Here is a 13,647-nt window from a genome sequence, read left to right as displayed (position 1 = left end):
CGTCACTTCGTCGGGGCTGAGACGGAGGTCGAATTGCTAATGGAGCTCCTGAGGAGCTGGACTGTCCTACCGCAGAGTAGTCCGGACTCGTTTGAAAGTGTCTGGGAGCATGGCCGCCGAATTAAGGTTCTTCTTGTGAAGGCCGCTCTGTACCTCTGCTGCCAGGGCAGCGGTATGCTCCTCGGTACGGAGGGAGCGCTCCGTGTTTCCATTGACTATTATGACACCGCGTGGTCCGGGCATCTTGAGCTTGAGATAAGCATAGTGTGGCACCGCATTGAATCGGGCAAACGCAGTTTGTCCGAGCAGTGCGTGGTAGCCACTGCGGAAGGGGATGATATCGAAGATTAACTCATCGCTATGGAAGTTGTCCGGAGATCCGAAGACAACCTCCAAGGTGATTGAGCCCGAGCAGCGGGCCTCTACGCGTGGTATAACTCCATTAAAGGTAGTTTTGGTGGGCTTGATCCTTGATGGATCGATGCCCATTTTGTGCACTGTATCCTGGTAAAGCAGGTTGAGGCTGTTGCCGCCGTCCATGAGGACTCGTGTGAGGTGAAATCCATCAATTATTGGGTCGAGGACCAGTGCGACTGACCCGCCATGATGGATACTGGTCGGATGATCCCTACGATCGAAAGTGATCGGGCATGACGACCATGGGTTGAATATTGGGGCGACTGGCTCTATTGCATAGACGTCCCTAAGCGCGTGTTTGCGCTCCCTCTTAGGGATATGGGTGGCGTATATCATGTTCACCATTTGAGGAGGAAACTTCTTCTGTCCCCCTGTGTTCGATGGACGGGGCTCCTCATCGTCGTTCTTGCTTTGCGACCCCTTCTCCTTGTCTTTGGCATTTAATTTGTCGGCCTGTTTGAAGACCCAACAACTCCTGTGGGTATGATTGGCTGGTTTATCAGGGGTGCCATGGATCTGACGTGGGCGATCGAGTATGTGGTCCAGGCAGGAAGGGCCTTGATTATTTCTTTATATGGCTTGTTCCGATGTCCGGACTTGGAGCCACTGAATCCGGCATTGACCGCCGTGTCATCGGTATGATCACCGTTGCTTCGATATTTGTGTATGTTGTGTCGGGGCTTGCCATTGCTATTTTTGGCTTCCGAAGTGCTAGGTTCGCTTGTGTTGTTATTGCTATGGGACAGACAACTATCTTCGCCTGCGCAAAAGCGGGTCATGAGTGTCGTGAGGGCTGCCATGGACTTCGGCTTTTCCTGGCCGAGGTGTCGGGCGAGCCGGTCGTCCCGGATGCAATGTTTAAATGCCGCTAGGGCTTCGACATCCGGACAGTTTACGATCTAGTTCTTTTTTGTTAGGAATCTAGTCCAGAATTTCCTGGCTAACTCTCCGGGCTGTTGGATTATGTGACTTAAGTCATCGACATCTGGAGGTCGAACAAATGTACCTTGGAAGTTGTCAAGGAAGGCTTCTTCCAAGTCCTCCTAGCTACCAATGGAGTTTTCAGGCAGGCTGTTCAGCCAGTGACGGGCTGGCCCCTTGAGTTTTAGGGGAGGTATTTGATGGCATGAAGAGGTGGCCCCTTGAGCAGTTTTGTCTCTGTCTTTACGGCGAGGTGGTACGGGATGGTGTTCGGCTTGGGTTGCCGCTTTATCCCGACCACGTGGTGGTCGGTCACCCGCATTGTGCGCTGATGGCACGGGCTCCAATGCCTCGTCATCGAATTGAGGTAGTAATTTGCGCTTCGGGTAACTTTTGAGTGGTCGCTTGAGGCCGTACTCCTCGGCTTCCAGGACGTTAGTCCATCTGACATTGAGCAGATCTTGAATAGCTTGAAGCTGTTGCTGCTTATTTTTCAGGCTCCTTGCAGTGGCTATTAGACAGCGCTTGAAGCGCTCCTGCTCGAGAGGTTCCTCAGGCACGATAAAATCCTCATTGCTGAGGCTCGCCTCATCCTCGAAGAGTGGAAGATAATTGTTGTCCTCCAAGTCTTCGTGCGCGACCTGTTCATTAGGGCTGACTCGCCCATCTTCCCATTCATCTTGTTCGGAAGTTGCCTCAATGGGTCTTCATTGTCTTCGGCACCGTCCGGAGTATTATCTTCTCCTGTGCCGGTGTTGCTGTCTTTATTTTGGCATGATTTAGAGCGGCGTCGCTGACGCTAGCGTTTTGGTTGTATGTTAGGAGGTTTATCCTCAACTGGATCTTCCTTGTCATCGCCACTATTCTCTTTTGGTGCATATACCATGTATACATCGTATGAGGAGGTGGTCGTCCATCGTCCGGTGAACGGTGGGTTTTCGGCCTGCTCCTCCAGCATCGTCGTCCATACTGTCGATGTCTTCAGAGCCGTAATTGAGCATGTCGGTTAAGTCTTTGATAGTGGCTATTAAGTGGGTGGGGGTGGGAAGCGGAACTCTCTGTCATCAGCCTCCAATTCAAACCGGATATAATTCGGCTGAGAGTCCCCCACTAAGGATAGTGTTTTTAATGAGTTTAGTACGTTGCCTAAAGGCGAGTGCCGAAAGATGTCCGCGGAGCTGAATTCGACGATCGATGACTGATCAAGCTCGTCGTGCGTGGACGCACATGCTTCAGAACTTGTAGCCAGAAACGGGTCCGGGGTTCCGGTGACACGGATCCCACTCGAGGTTGGGTCGGTGTGCGGCTCTGACGCCGCTGAGCCTCCCGTCCTCGGATGGCACAATATGCTCCGGATCCAGGGCCAGAGCAGTTATAGGCGCTATCCCCTAGGCATGGTCCGATGACATATTTAAGTCATGTTCATCGTGGCGGCGGGGAGCAGCTGCCATGGTCTCGAATCCGTCGAAGATCAAGTCTCCGCTGATATCCGTGACATAGTTAGAGCTTCCAAATTTGACCTGACGACCAGGAGCGTAGCTATCGACCTGCTCTAGATGGCCACACGAGTTGGCCCGCAATGCGAAGCCGCCGAATGCGAAGATCTGTCTGGGGAGGAAGGTTTCTCCGTGGACAACATTGTTGTAGATGGTTGACGGGGCCATCGAACCTCCTAACGATGACATAGTGGAACTCTCAATGAAAGCACCAATGTCGGTGTCAAAACCGGCGGATCTCGGGTAGGGCGTCCCGAACTATGCGTCTGAGGTTGATGATAACAGGAGACAGGGAAGAAAATGTTTACCCAGGTTCGGGCCCTCTCGATGGAGGTAAAACCCTACGTCATGCTAGATTAATATTGATGAGTATGGGGGTTACAAGAGTTGATCTACCACGAGATCGTAATGGCTAAAACCCTAGAATTCCAGCCTATCTGATTATGATTGTCCCTATGAAATAAACCCTCCGGTTTATATAGACACCAGAGGGGACTAGGCTTGTACAAAGTCGGTTACACAGAAAGTAAATAGTACATCCGAACGCCAAGCTTGCCATGCACGCCAAGGAGAGTCCCATCCGGACACGGGTGGAAGTCTTCGGTCTTGTATCTTCATAGCCCATCAGTCCGGCCCACGTCCAACAGGCCGGACGCCCGAGGACCCCTTAGTCCAGGACTCCCTCAAGGGATCCGGCTGAGCTTGGGGAAGCGTTGGGAGCTGGTTCTCGAGAGTAGTCGCGGGCATAGGGGCCGCTTTTGCATGTTCTTCCTTCCTTTTCTCCATGCATCACAAGAAACAAGTATGGGGCCCCGTAGGGGCGTATAATGAACTGTAAAGCCTTTCCTGCCTTTTGCTATGTTTACCACTTCTGGGTTGTACTGTGATATCAGTGCTTTACGTAGACATGTAAGATAACTTAGCTCGATGCGTCTGAAGCAGCCTCCACCTCGTGAGGCATGCATCTCCCAGCACCTGATGAGACCTCCCTGCCGAGGACTTGGCAGGTGTCGAGATACTGCAAAAATTCGTTTAAGAAACCCTTATCCTACCTTGCTCAAGGCCCCGGGCATGGCCGGGCAGGGCCTAGCGCATCAGGTCGGGGTACCCGTGGGGTACGGACTTAAAAAAGTTACTAGCGCATCAGGTCATGACCGCCCGGGTGGCAGGGACGGCCAGTGGACTGTGGCTCATCCCAGGCCGAGCACCGTTGATGTCGCTGCGCCCACCAGTGGGAGAAGGGGATGTAAGCAGAGTCACCTTCCCGTCTGCACCATGCAGAGCTTGACTGTTGAAACGCTGCTGAAGCTGTTCTCCTCCGACACCTTCAGCCCCCATGTCTACAGCAGGGGGAGTGGCGACATCGCAACCTTCTCTTGCCACGCCCCCAGTAGCGCTCACATCCTCACATGTCCCCGCATCCCCCGCGGCATCTAAGGCCATGGGCGACGGAGCCTTCGAGGTAGATGGCTGGGCAAAGGGCCGAACTTCTTCTTCTTGGGCGCCATGGTCGATGGCGTCGTCAAAGTTGAAGATTACGTGCTGCGCACGCTTTCAGGTTCGCACAAGCGAGCCCCCTACCCGGCGCACCAAAGATGTCGCGGGATATCCGCGGCCACCTATGGGACCGGGCGGCCCCTTGCTGGTTCGACGGGGGACGTTGTGTTGCACCAAGAGCAGACCAGCGCGCGGCAACACGACAGAGAGCACATAAGCAATTTACCCAGGTTCGGGCCGCCGTGAGGCGCAAGACCCTACTCCTGCTTTGGTGGATTGATGGCGGAAATGAATGTGGTGGTGCATCGTACACTTGCTTAGCAATACCTGCCTGAGGGCTACGGTGACCACAAGCGTATGGTGGCTTCGGTTTGTCAAGTTTCTAACCCTCTACCCCCCTCCTATGATTGTCATGGGCCTCCTTTAATAGATGAAGAGGTCACCACAGTGGCAAAACAGTCATTACCCACTAATATGATAGCAAATAGTGCTATCATACCTAACACTAAGGGCTGGCAGCGTCATTAAATGCACCGCTCAGTGTCACATCACTAGCTGCCCTTCAAGGCCTGCCGGGCTTATCTCTACAGCTCCGCACCTGTTCTCTTGACACGTTGCTGGCCGGGTGTCACTTGAGGGTTTCTTCTGTAGGAGATGGCTACCATGTGGCAAATGCTACCACTTAATCGCCTTGCATCTTGACACCGCACTAATTGACGACGTGGGTCGTACTTGTGCAGTTGGGGCGGTTCAGGCCCCACAAGCCGCGACAGGCGCTGCTGTGGAGTCTTGGTTGCTTGCTTCTACTGGTGGCCTGGCCCCTTACCGGGCTCACCTACCCGGCGAGGGAGGCCCTTCACTTGCCGATATCCAGTTCCTTTGGCTCGATCTCACTCTCGATCTCTCGGAATTGCATGTTGGTTCTTCAAGTATCTTGGTTCTTCAACGTCCGACTTAAGCTGGCAATGCAATCTTGATTATTTGCCTATGCATAGTTGGGCAACATACTCGAAGACAAGTCATTGTTTGTCGACACCAACTTAACTGCTTCATCTATGAAATATATTACTTTTGGAGACAACAACAAAGGAAAGGTAATTGGGTTAGGTAAAGTTGCTATATCCAAAGACAACAACATTGATGTTGTTTTACTTGTTCAGTCTCTTGGATTCAATCTCATGTCAGTTGGTAAGCTTTGTGATCTAAGCATGCTAGTCTTATTCTCCATATCCAAATGCATTGTCTTTATGACCTCTGATAATTACTTCATCTTTGAGGGAAATAGGAAAGGTGATTTATATATTGTGCATTTCTCTACTGGTCCCTCAGTCCAAACTTGTTTGTTTGCAAAAGCAACCAAAGGTTGGTTGTGACACCAAAGACTTGGTCATGTAGGTATGAGAAATTTGCAGACTCTAGTGAAGAAAAATCATCTCCATGGCATTCCTCATGTAAAATTCGGTAAGGATCATCTATGTGCTGTGTGTGAGGCCGGTAAATTGGCCAAGAAGCATCATTCATCAAAAACCGTCATGACCATGACAATACCTCTGGAAATTCTTCATATGGATTTATTCGGACCTCAAAACTATGCATGTTTCGGAGGTAGTCATTATGGTTTGGACATTGTTGAAGATTTCTCTCATTAGACTTGGGTATTCTTTCTCGAAGACAAGACCTCCACCGAAGATATCTTCAAAAGATTCGCTAAGAAGGCCCAAAATGAATATGATGTGTGAATCAAGCATGTCAGAAGCGACAATGGTACTGAGTTAAAAATACTCATATCAAAGACTTTCTCGATGAAAATGGTATTACTCATGAGTTCTCAGCCCCATACACTCCCCAATAGAATGGAGTTGTCGAACGAAAGAATAAAACTCTGATAGAGATGGCGAGAACAATGCTCAGTGAGTATAAAACTCCGTTTCCCTTCTGGGCTGATGCTAGTAACACTGCTTGTAATGTTGTGGATCATGTTTATCTTCACAAATTCCTTAATAAAACTTCATATGAGCTTATCACTGGCAAGAAACTAAATGTTTCTTATTTATGTGTTTTGGGTGCATCTTGCTATATTCGTGACATGACTCATAATTCCAAGTTTGCACCTAAGGCACATGAAGGTTTTCTTCTCGGTTATAGCTCAAACTCACATACTTATCATTTCTATAACTCTCACCACGGGAAATTTATGGAAACGGTAAATGTGCGGGTTGATGAATCTAATGGCTCCCAAAAGGAACACCTGCATAATGTGATAGATGAACCACCAATTTTGGAGGCTACTTGGTAAATGGTCATTGGGAGCGTCAACCAGTTGAAGAAAATGCTCTTGACTCTTTTGATGATGATGATGCCCCCATGTCTCGAATCATAACTCACCATGCCACTACCCAAGAAAATGCCTATCCGAACACAAATGGTAGCCAGAACACAAATGCCAATTTTAATGGCAATCCCGATGAAAATGGTGACACAAATACCAATCCCCATGCTGATGCTGAGGAAAATGAAAATGATAATCAAGATCTAAATCCTCACGCATGAGTGGTAAATCGAGTTGACCCTACATTAATTCTCGAAGATCTAAAGAACCCAGGTTATCGACCCACAACTCGTTCTTGCACTCGTTTGGCTAACTATTGTGGCCGTTTCTCCTTTCTCTCATTGGCAGAACCTACCAAGTATGAAGAAGCCATGAACGATTCCGATTGTATGAATGCAATGCAAGAAGAGTTGGTGCAATTCAAATTGAATGATGTATGGGAGTTGGTTTACAAACCAAATCCTAAGAAGCACAATATCATTGACACCAAATGGATATTCAGTGTTGGGGAACATAGCAGAATTTTAAAATTTTCTACGCATCACCAAGATCAATCTATGGAGTCATCTAGCAACGAGGGAGAGGGGAGTGCATCTACATACCCTTGTAGATCACGAGCGGAAGCGTTCAAGAGAACGGGGTTGATGGAGTCGTACTCGTCGTGATCCAAATCACCGATGACCTAGCGCTGAACGGACGTCACCTCCGCGTTCAACACACGTAAAGTTGGGAAGATGTCTCCTCCTACTTGATCCAGCAAGGGGGAAGTAGAGGTTGATGGAGATCCAGCAGCATGAAGGCTTGGTGGTGGTACAATACCGGCGACCCCCGAAACGTTCCCGATGGCTGAAACTAGACTTCCTATATATAATTCTTCACCTCCGGACCATTCCGGAACTCCTCGTGACATCCGGGATCTCATCTGGCACTCCGAACAACTTTCGGGTTACCGCATACTAATATACCCTAGTGTCACCGAACCATAAGTGTGTAGACCCTACGGGTTCGGGAGACACGCAGACATGACCGAGACGACTCTCCGGTCAATAACCAACAGCGGGATCTGGACACCCATGTTGGCTCCCACATGCTCCTCGATGATCTCATCGGATGAACCACGATGTCAAGGATTCAATTAATCCCGTATACAATTCCCTTTGTCAATCGGTAAGTTACTTGCCCGAGACTCGGTCGTCGGTATCCCAATACCTCATTCAATCTCGTTACCGGCAAGTCACTTTACTCGTACCGTAATGCATGATCCTGTGATCAACCACTTGGTCACATTGAGCTCGTTATGATGATGCATTACCGAGTGGGCCCAGAGATACCTCTCCGTCATACGGAGTGACAAATCCCAGTCTCGATTCGTGCCAACCCAACAGACACTTTCGGAGATACCCGTAGTGCACCTTTAGAGTCACCTAGTTACGTTGTGACGTTTGGCACACCCAAAGCACTCCTACGGTATCCGAGAGTTGCACAATCTCATGGTCTAAGGAAATGATACTTGACATTCAGAAAAGCTATAGCAAACAAACTACATGATCTTTGAGCTATGCTTAGGATTGGGTCTTGTCCATCACATCATTCTCCTAATGATGTGATACCGTTATCAATGACTTCTAATGTCCATAGTCAGGAAACCATGACTATCTTTTGATCAACGAGCTAGTCAACTAGAGGCTCACTAGGGACGTGTTGTGGTCTATGAATTCACACATGTATTACGATTTCCGGATAACACAATTATAGCATGAACAATAGACAATTATCATGAACAAGGAAATATAATAATAACCATTTTATTATTGCTTCTAGGGCATATTTCCAACATTCAGGAATAAGCAAGATGAAAATGACATTGTTGTGAGAAACAAAGCATGTCTTGTCGCTTAACAGTATACACAGGTAGAATGTATTGATTTTGGTGAAACATATGCTCCTATTGCTTGCCTTGACGCAATCCATATTCTTCTTGCTTATGCAAACTACAAAGATATCTTGCTTTATCAAATGGATGTGGAAAGTGCTTTCCTTAACGGTGAAATTGATGAGGAAGTATAGTTAGGCAGCCACCTGGCTTTGAACATCCTAAGAAAGTTTCCAGGATGAAAAAGGCTCTATATGGGCTGAAGCAAGCCCCTCGAGTTTGGTATGACATCTTGAAGAAGTTTCTGCTTGAAAAAGGGATCAAGCCAGGATCCACTGATTCCACTCTTTTCACATGTGCTATTGATGGTGATCTATTCGTGTGCCAAATTTTATGTGGATGATATTATTTTTCACTCTACTAACTATGCTTGCAGCATGGAGTTCGGGCGAATGATGTCCAAGAAATATCAAATGTCTATGATGGGTGAACTTAAGTTCTTTCTCAGACTGCAAATACGTCAACAGGACAATGGAATTTTCATATCTCAGGAGAAATACCCAAGAGACTGTATGAAGAAGATAAAAATGCAAGATTGCAAAATAAAGGGCTACAAAAATCCTATGCCCCCGTATGGTAAAGATTACAATAAGAAGCCTTATCATTCGATGAATGGTTCTTTGCTCTACCTATGTGATCCAGACCTGATATTATGTTGAATGTTTGTATGTGTGCCCGCTATCAAGTTGCACCGAAAGAATCACATCACCAAGCGGTCAAGCGTATTCTGAGATATTTGGCTCACACCCCACCTCAGGTTTATGGTATTCTTAGGGAGCACAATTTGATCTCGTTGGATATTCAGACTCAATTTATGTAGGTGACCTGGTTGGCAGGAAATCTACTTCGGGCATCTGCCATTTCCTCGGTAAGTCATTGGTATGTTGGTCATCAAGGAAGTAGAATTGTGTGTCTCTCTCTACGGCTAAGGTCGAATATATTGTTGCTGGCGCGTGTTGCACTCAGTTATTATGGATGAAGCAGACTCTGAAGGATTATGGCATCAAGGTCACAAAGATTCATGTATATTGCGACATTGAGAGTCTGACCAAAATTGCACACAATCTAGTGGAGCATTCTCGCACCAAGCATATTGCCAAGAGAGATCATTTTATTCGTGATCAAGTTGCTCGAGGACATATTGTTATCGATCACGTCAATACCGAAGACAACCTCGCTGATATCTTCACCAAGCCCCTTGATAAGGAAAGATTATGTGCATTACGGTGTGAGCTAAATATCCCAGATTTCGCAAATGTGTGGTAAGCTGGACTCGGTACCCGTACCAACACTTCCACATCTTAAAAGGAATGGGTGCACAACACTCGAAGAGTTTGAAAATTTCGACAAAGTGAAACTTTCCTTTTGAGAGTGAATATATAAACGAAGAAGTAGACCAACACTACAAAAAAAAGACACTTCCGTGATGATACATGTTTGTCACAGAAGGTCACGTTTTTTGTCATGCATGTACATCCATGACGATTTTATGACAGAATCAAGATAGTCATACATGTGCTGTCGTAGAAGTGTTCCATGACATTACCAAAATTATCATCACGGATGTGTCCACTTCCATGACGATAAATCGCGCATCATAGAAGTGCTTTCATCAAGGGTGACCGACACATGGCATCCACCGTAACAGGTCGCCATTACGCTATCGAGTCCGGTTTTGGATCCGATAACCCGTTAACAGCCCAGACCAATGAGGATTTTCAACATGTAAAATTGTCATTGGCCGGAGGAAACACGTGTTGGCTCACCGTTGGGACAGATGTCATCCATTCATTGGACAGGAGGTGCCTATGATACGTCAACACATGGCATGGCCCAACAGAGGCCCATTCCGGTGAAAAGGCCGGCCCCTTTGACTTTGTCAAAAGGTAACGGGCCGGCCCACGGAAAGCTTGTTAACGGCATGTTCGTATATACCCCATTTACGGCCCGCTAACTCACGGCCCGTTACGGCCTATCAGAATTAATCCCAGTAGCTTCATCTGGGCCGTCCAATATGATTCCAGCCCGTTGTAACTTTTGGCCCATGTACGGCCCATGATATCTTTCGGCCCATACGATGCCATTTGTAACTCTTGGCCCATTAACGGCCCGTGGTGAATCTGGCCCGCAGCAAAGAGTGTACTGCTTTATACCCATTAATGGCCCATTATTCCATTGGGCCGTTTCCAACCCGTGTTATCTTTCGGCCTACTCCGGGCCTATTTATTCTTGGGCTTATTACCAGCATTCGGTTACTTACGGCCCGTTACTCGCCTTTTCTGCTTGTGGGCCAAATTCAGCCCGTGGTTACAATTGGCCCGTTTGCGGCCCGTTAATCCTTTGGGCTGTTTTCGTAACATCATAAAATACAGACGATTAATGATGGACTGTTATGGTCGGCCCATCAACGGACGATTTCAAATCTAGCCCGTTTACAGCCCTTAATGCAGTCTGTTATTGGCCCATGTTTGGCCGATCGATCATACGGCCCGTAGAAGGCCCATTGTTTCTACGGCCAGTAGGAGGCCCATGGTAAATATAGTAAATATGTAGCCCATGGTTATTTTGGCCTAGTTTTAAAAAATAGGTTATTGTGGCCACTAGCAAACCGTGGAAAAAGAACTGCACTGACTACAAGCAAACAAATAAACAAGACAACAAGGAAATAAATAAGCAAGCAACATACTCTAGGCTATCACGGCTATTACACATATTACATCCATTGGGCATCAAAGTTCGCCACAAGTGCAAATATAGGGAACAAAGCCGCATACCATATACACTGGTTGTCAAAGTTGGCGACCAGTGCAAATAAACACCGCAGCAAAACAAGTCCAGAACTAAAACCACTTCAGAAGAGCTCAAGAAACAATATCCTGGGTACCCATAATGCTGGCAAGGCAAGTGTGGAGTCCTGGATTAGGGGGTGTCCGGATGGCCGGACTATACCTTCAGCCGGACTCCTGGGCTATGAAGATACAAGATTGAAGACTTCTTCCCGTGTCCGGAAGGGACTTTCCTTGGTGTGGAAGGCAAACTTGGCGATACGGATATGTAGATCTCCTACCATTGTAACCGACTTTGTGTAACCCTAACCCTCTCCGGTGTCTATATAAACCGGAGGGTTTTAGTCCGTAGGACAACATACAGAACAACAATCATACCATAGGCTAGCTTCTAGGGTTTAGCCTCTCTGATATCATGGTAGATCTACTCTTGTACTACCCATATCATCAATATTAATCAAGCAGGACGTAGGGTTTTACCTCCATCGAGAGGGCCTGAACCTGGGTAAAACTTCGTGTCCCTTGCCTCCTGTTACCATCCGGCCTAGACGCACAGTTCGGGACCCCCTACCCAAGATCCGCCGGTTTTGACACCGATATTGGTGCTTTCATTGAGAGTTCCTTTGTGTCATCGCCGTTAGGCTTGATGGCTCCTACGATCATCAATAGCGATGCAGTCCAGGGTGAGACCTTCCTCTCCGGACAGATCTTCGTCTTCGGCGGCTTCGCACTGCGGGCCAATTCACTTGCCGTCTGGAGCAGATCGAAAGCTATGCCCCTGGCCATCAGGTCAGATTTGGAAGTTTAAACTACACGGCTGACATCCGTGGGGACTTGATCCTCGACGGATTCGAGCCACTACCGAGCACGCCGCACTGTCGTGACGAGCATGATCTAGCTCTACCGCCGAACAGTGCCCTGGAGGCCGCACCCGCATCGGCTTCCACCCTTAATTCAGAGCCAACTACGCCGATCGAGGATGGGTGGTTGGACACCGCCTCAGGGGCTGTGTTCCCAATGGCGATCGAGCCGAACACGAGCCCCACACTCCGCGATACTCATGACTCCAAGGAGCCGGACTCCTCTCCGGACTCCGAACCCTCCGCGCCCCTGCCGATCGAATCCAATTGGGCGCCGATCATGGAGTTTACTGTCGCGGACATCTTTCAGCACTCGCCTTTCGGCGATATTCTAAAAACACTAAAGTCTCTCTCTTTATCAGGAGAGCCCTGGACGGACTACGGTCAGCAAGGTTGGGATACGGACGATGAAGAAATTCAAAGCCCACCCACCACCCACTTTATAGCCACTGTCGGCGATTTAACCGACATGCTCAACTTCGACTTCGAAGACATCGACGGTATGGACGCCGATGCAGGAGACGATGAAGAACCAGCGCTTACGGGGCCCTGGAAAGCCACCTCGTCGTACGACATATACATGGTGGACACCCCAAAAGAAGGAGATGGCGATGGAACAGCAGAGGATGACCCCTCCAAGAAACAGCCTAAGCGCCGGCGTCAGTGGCGCCGCTCCAAATCCCGCCAAAACAAGTATGGTGACTCCAGCACGGGAGATAATAATATTCCGGAGAGCGTCGAAGAAAACCCCCTCCAGCAAGATTCAGCACAGGAGGATGGAGAAGCCAGCCCTCACGAGAGAGCGGCAGACAGAGAGGTCGAGGACGATAACTATATGCCTCCCTCCGGTTCTTCGTGCCAGAGGATCCCGCCGAGCAAGAGCGTTTTCAACGCAGGCTTATGGCCACGGCAAGAAGCCTCAAGAAAAAACAACAACAACTTAGAGCTGATCAAGATTTGATAGTCGACAGATGGACTGAAGTCCTTGCGGCTGAAGAGCATAAACTCGAACGCCCCTCCAAGAGCTACCCAAAGCGCAGGTTGCTACCCCGATTAGAGGAGGAAGCACTTAAACCTACATCACCAACACTTGATACGGCCGACCGGCCACCTCGTGGCCGTGACAGAGAGGCCTCTCGGCCCTCCACTCAAGCCGCACTCCGTACCAAGGCACGGGAAAATGCGCCAGACCTGCGAGATATGTTAGAGGACAAGGCAAGGCAAACAAGATCGATCTACGGATCGCGTGGGCGCCCCATGACTCGAGACAGTAACCATCACGCTGGACACAAATCCGGTAGGGCCGAACACAGTAGACAAAGCTCATTGGAGCTACGTCGTGATATAGCCCAGTACATAGGCACCGCACACCAACTATGCTTCACAGACGAAGTAATGGATCATCAAA

This window comes from Triticum dicoccoides, chromosome 4A (assembly GCF_002162155.2).
Source record: "Triticum dicoccoides isolate Atlit2015 ecotype Zavitan chromosome 4A, WEW_v2.0, whole genome shotgun sequence".
In the NCBI taxonomy this organism is placed as follows: domain Eukaryota; kingdom Viridiplantae; phylum Streptophyta; class Magnoliopsida; order Poales; family Poaceae; genus Triticum; species Triticum dicoccoides.
Note: the sequence above shows the minus strand (reverse complement) of the source record.